This window comes from Pleurodeles waltl, chromosome 1_2 (genome assembly GCF_031143425.1).
Source record: "Pleurodeles waltl isolate 20211129_DDA chromosome 1_2, aPleWal1.hap1.20221129, whole genome shotgun sequence".
NCBI classification, from domain to species: Eukaryota; Metazoa; Chordata; class Amphibia; order Caudata; family Salamandridae; genus Pleurodeles; species Pleurodeles waltl.
In genome coordinates this window covers 164416021-164422127 of record NC_090437.1, presented here as the reverse complement: position 1 = coordinate 164422127, position 6107 = coordinate 164416021, and the positions used below count along the sequence as shown (strand labels likewise).

Genomic DNA, 6107 nt, shown 5'->3' with positions numbered 1-6107 from the left:
AATTCTACCTGGACAGAACTCAGTCCTTTCGCCGCTCCACAGACGAGGTCAACCGCTCTCCAAGCAGAGTATAGCCAGATGGATCTCCTCAGCCATTTGTTTCTGCCTTCAAGCAGCGGGCAAACCACTGCATTCATCGGTCCGTGCTCACTATGTGAGCAGTTTCTTCCTCAGCAGCGCTGTTTGAGGGGGTTACCCTGCAAGACATTTGCAGAGCAGCGACATGGAAAAGCTGCCATACATTTACAAGACGATACTGCTTGGAAGCACTATCTCAGGGAGAGGTAGCAGTGGGTCAGGCAGTCCTCAGGAACCTCTTCAGGTGAGGGACAGCCATCTCTTTCATCCCTCCATCCTAGATCAGGTATGCACATCGTTTATGTCTGTTACTTTTGGATACAGACCCAATGCTTTTCATGTTAAAAAAAAAAGAGAAAAGGGAGAGAAGTAAGGATGGGGTTAACAGACGATATTTTGTTTGCTGTATGTATGTATATATATATATATATGTATATATATTATATACACAGGCGTTTTGTTACATACATAGCTACAATGTTCCAATGTGCATAAGTACTGCTTGCTACTCTGATTCAAGCATGTGAATCTATGAAAGTTCCAATACTGGAGTAAGAAAATTTGTTACTTACCTGTAACTGTAGTTCTCCAGTATTGGAATCTTTCATAGATTCACATGTGACCCACCCGCCTCCCCGGAGAAGCTCACTTTCACCTCTCTCTCTCTCCTTAATGCACTTGTGCTTGGAAAATCTGAGGTGCTGGAGCTTCTTTCAGGAGGATTCTAGAGGGTGGTGTTGTCTGATTGGTGGAAGCTCCAGTTTGGTCCTTTTTCTTAAAATGACTATGATAGACTATTAAATTGAAGAGGCCTAGGGCACTTGTATTAATATATTTCAACACAACTTGTGTAATTGTACCTGGGGCTCCCATCACGATGACCAGGAATGATTCAAGCATGTGAATCTATGAAAGATTCCAATACTGGAGAACTACAGTTACAGGTAAGTAACTAATTTTCTTAAGGGATGTCAAGATGATCACAGATTAATCAGTATTTGGTGATTAACTCACCCGCGTAAAAGAAGCTGGAAGTTCATGTGCATGGTATATGGTACAAGTTTTAATACGGACTATCCTGCTCACTGTGTTCCAATGGACATTCTTTCTCTGACTACTCACTGGTCTACTGGAATTGGATATAGGCCATTTCACCCTTCCATTCCCCTCTCCCAATCTGGCATATGAACACTTCCAAACAAAAAATGCCTGATAAGAATCTGAGCCCACATCAGAACTTAAACAATGAACGATTGGTCGCCCTCTGAACTAATGCTGTGGCAGGTTTGAAAAGACCAAAGGATTACTGGCTCGATTCTGGTAAAAAAACAATGTAAAAACACACTTGAGTAGAAACCTTGGTCAAAGACTTCACCACAAAAAATGCTACAAAAAACCCTGACAACTATAGTCAGCCTTTGAACAGGGAAATGTGCATCAAAAACCTTATTTAGTTCCAATACAGACTGTGCTTCCTCCAAACAAATATGGTGGTACAGAGCACTTGTTGCTTGAATTAAAATGTACCTTAAAGAAGAAAAACAAAAGATAAGTGGTGTATGGCAAAACAGGAAACAGTTTAATTAAACATTACGGCTGGAAGAGCAGTTACAAAACTGGTGTCTGAGGACTCTCTCTCATGGTGCATCAAACTGAAGCAAGTGTTATACATTTCTCTGGTTGTAATAAAACCATAAATATGTGAACAGATGTAACTGAGTCTCAGATACAATTCCAGATACGGAATGCAGGTGGGACACGACCTGGCATGGACACACTTTGGACCAGCGAGTACAAATCCAAATGTCTGGCCTGACGGGTGCATGGTCTTTGCAATTGCTGTGTCCAGATTGGCTGTGTGTCCCTAACTACATGTCCCATCTAACATAATGGTGTTTTGGGATTCACACGTCCCTCTGGCCATATATGCTTTATTGGGGCCAATCTCCAGGGACCATTGTACTGTTGCTGCCTATCTGTGGGGTCTGATCTAAATTCTCCTGTTTGTGTGTTTGGCTGCCGACTAAGTGTTACCCCCCACCTGTGACCTATCAGTCATTAACCTTCAGTCATGTGTCTCAGAGCCTGCCTGAACTAGTACGTATGTGCTGGGGTTGATGGAGACTTCACTATGGGGAAATCTAACAGTGGCGATACAACTTCGTTCTTGTATTAAAATGTATCATTTGTGTATAAAATGTCTTCTTGTCGCACACACCGTTATTGATCAATCCAAAATCAACACACTGTTACAGCAAAGAAAAACCCAATCAATTTCATTGAGAAGTATGTGCTGATCCACTCAGTCCGGCGCAGGCCTTCATCTCTGGGGCAGTGGGCGTGGCGATAATAAGGACTATGATGCTCAGTTGGGGTGTGAAACAATGGTTTTTATTAAATTTTGTTATCTGTGACAGTGTTCAATGTTATATGGCCTGTTGACTCTTAACACTACGCTGTTTCTTCTTTCCCAGGATTCCTCTTGACAGGCGAAGGTACTCTCCGTGGGATTCCCAGGTGGACCGGAAACAAGAGGAACGGAAATATGGGTGAGTCTGGGGCTTTTGATTGGTGATATACGTTCGTGCAGACAGGAGACAGAGACAGAGTCTGCTCCCTAGAATAGCGTGATGACCTGAAGGTCAGAATATAAAAGGGAGTCACCTTTGTGTGTCTTTTATAAGTGTCAGGTTTTGTTCTTTAGAGGGCTCTTATTTGTTTCCTTTAATACCCTTCTCCAGTCCCTTCCCTCCCCTCTTCTTGCACCCCTCGCCTCTTCTCCTCCCCTCCCTTCGCTCCCCTGTTTCCCTCTCCCGCAGCCCCCTCCCTCACCTTATTTAACCGAAAACTGTCCTTTATGTAGGACCGTACCTGATTGAGCCACGTCCCTCCGGGGACGTGGCGGAATTCGCGCCCGTCTGGAACCTCTTCGTTCGCTGCAATGTCCTTGATCCAAGGTGTCTTCGGTTCCTCCGTGGCTGGACTCCTTTCGGCTTCCCAGTTTCTCCTTCCTTCCTTCCTTCCTTCCTTCCTTCCTTCCTTCCTTCCTTCCTTTTCCGCGTCTCGTCCGGCGTCTCGTCTTTCCAACGCGCGTCTCGCGCGTAGTCCGTCTTCAGTTTTTAGGCTCTCGGGAACCCGGATATCCGGGTTCCCAGTGAAGCTGGTCGCGTCCTCGTTGTCATGTTGCCCAGACAGGGCATCAGGAATCCGCCCACTCGGATCCCCGATGCCATCATGGTCGCCGCACGGGTTAGAAAATCGGGACTCCGTTCCCGATTTAGCCCGTGATGTAGCCGGGAAGTCCAACTGCCGGCTACAATATCCTTTTAAAGTGATCTTGCATAAAAGAAAAGATTGACATTACAGCAGCAAAAGAATGATTCCTGTCCTTCCTTAAACTACCTTAGGTATATGTCAAGGGCAGATGTTCCCTCAAAGGAAAAATTACATTTTAATCTTGGGGTAAATACATCAAAGCTTCCAGCAGTTGTTCACCATCCCAAGTTCCCATAACTGCCACATAGCTTGGACTATCCAGTTAAACACATTAGATCTTCCTACCATCATTACGACTCCTACTGACCTGTTAAAAACCTCCATATGTCACCAGTTAATACTTTCACCCACCAAGAAGCCCAAAGTAGTCCCTCAAAGAAGTGAGCCTCCTGCAAAAGAACTATATCTGGTTTGTTCCAAATGAGCATTCTACACACACATTTATTCCCAACATCAATCTCAATAAGATGTTTCTAATTTTCCAGGAACCATTTTAATAGTCTGTGTCAATCACTGCAATTCCCAGTAACAAAATGTACAGGAATGACAACTACATTGTCCCCATCATCCAAGGCCTGCCCCCAGGCTGTTACTCACGCTGACTTCACAAGTTAAGAAACCATGACAAAGGCATCACTTTCCAACATGAAAGACATAGGGCCAGAATCCATGCCACATGTTTCTCAAACACAATGAAACAAGCAATTCCCACTCTCACATGAAGACCCCAAAAATACACTCCACATACTTACACCTCTAACACCAACAACCTCATATCCACACCACTTACTAGAAAAACATATACAACCCTTATCACACCATCTTCAACTCAATCTCACCAGCAATCTCTTAACTTAAACCATGCCTCCAACATCACACACCAAAACCTACATGTTTGTTTTAACTCAGAAACCTGATTCTTGACCTCCTCCACACATTATTGACATCCTTCTCCCCTCTGTATACAGCATCCAATACAAAGACCACACTTGCACACCTGAAGGGTGCCTCTCATTCATACACAAGTCAAGGTGACTGTGAACAAAAATTAATATGGCTACACCCAAGACTTTTGAACAACTGTTCTGCCACTTTCCTTTCTCAGCTAGCTAAAATGTTAATCTCTTTTACGGACCATCCTGGACCCACTATGATTCACAGGAGAAATAACAGCTCCCATCACCTCTTCTTTCATCTAATACTCCCAACTCTACCTTCCTCAGAGACTGCCCGGAGAGACTGAAGCAAAACCATGGAGGAAGCCATTGAATGCATTCAACACAGTAGAAAAAAAACACCACTTACCCAACTGCAAAGGCAATGCACGAAATCTCATTTTCTCTGTATACCACAACCTCCACTGCTGGCTCCCAGAACTCCTGGAATAGACTGATCATTTTATGTCTCCTTCATGATCACATATGCCGCATGAAAGACAGCAGAAAAAGAAGAAATTTGCCTTCTGTTCTTTCAAGGTAATCCATCTAGAAGAACTCCAAGATGAGCTAATCAACCTACTGAGCCATTTTCAATGCTCAAGAAGTCTACACCCTTGTCAAGATCTACAACACCACTCCGAACAGCTGAATAGAATGCAATGCTGCTCTGAAACCCAGCACCTCCAAGCCCATGCCATCAGCCCAGTTACACCCAAGAACATATAAAAAACTAGTGTGCCATATGAAGTCAAAGGAAGAAATTAAAGGTAAAAATGCCAGGAGGAACATACCCTCCTGGAAGCATGTAGGCCAAACATCATTTCATCATCATCACAGCTGAAGCAAACTACAAGACCATCAATGGAGGAATCACCACAAGGAAAGCCCACATCAAGGCTGTCAAATGGTACTACAAAACTCTATCCCAAAATCCACTATCTCACCATCAGACGACTGTTGTAATGCTAGCAACCTTCTTTGTGAAGAAAATCAACTAAATCCTATGTAATATAACCCAGTAATCACAGTCATCCACACTATCACCAAAACCTGCTGCCAAAACATCAACGGGTCACACTACAACACAATTTCTCACAGACCTTCCAACATTATGAGCTCACGCAAAGGGGAAGACCCCTACAAAGATAACATGCCTCCATTCTCCATCATCAAGTTACTGCAAGTAGCTCTAGTGCTCCACATTGTCAATTCCTCACTAACCCAGGGCCCATTCCTAGACAGCCTCAAGCTGGACTTATCCTCATCCTGCTGACAAAAAGCCTACACTAGGATCCAGCTGTCCTTGCCCACTTCAGTCCTATAACTTAACTCCCATTTGTTGGAAAAATCATTAAAGGCAGTTGCCACCCAGCTACAGGTGTGCATCAACTTTCTACAACACTATCAATCACGTTTAAGGCCACACTGCAGTATTGAAACAACCAAGCTTCAAGAAGTCAACAATGGCCTCTGCCTAAATAACAAAAACAACTCTTACCGCCAGTTCCTGCTTGGCTTGACTGCAGCTTTTGACACAATCAGCCATCCAGTACTGATCAGCACCCTGAAAACTCACACAGATTTCACTGGCACAATCCTAGAGAAATTTACATTTTACCTCACCAAGTGACAGCAATTAGATTCCGGACTTTACCAGTCACCTGTAGGGAACCCCAAAAAGAGGATCATCCATCCAATGTTCTTTGGTATGATGGATGTAAAGGATCAGCGCTCTTTTGGTGTAAGAGCAAAGGAGTTTCTCCTCCTCGTTTGAGGGATGAGGCAAAGTCCCCAAGCTCTCAAGAGTGATGGCCT

The 6107-nt window shown here is 44.0% G+C and overlaps 1 long non-coding RNA gene across 1 annotated transcript; it reads right to left on the bottom strand.

Moving 5' to 3' along the window:
* Positions 1-2447: 2447 nt before the first annotated feature.
* LOC138295420 (uncharacterized) lies at positions 2448-3184 on the bottom strand. Its single transcript, XR_011203596.1, has 2 exons — positions 2950-3184; positions 2448-2713 (listed from the first exon to the last, which is right to left on the bottom strand). It is a non-coding gene; the product is annotated as an uncharacterized lncRNA (long non-coding RNA).
* Between the last annotated feature and the right edge of the window lie 2923 nt (positions 3185-6107).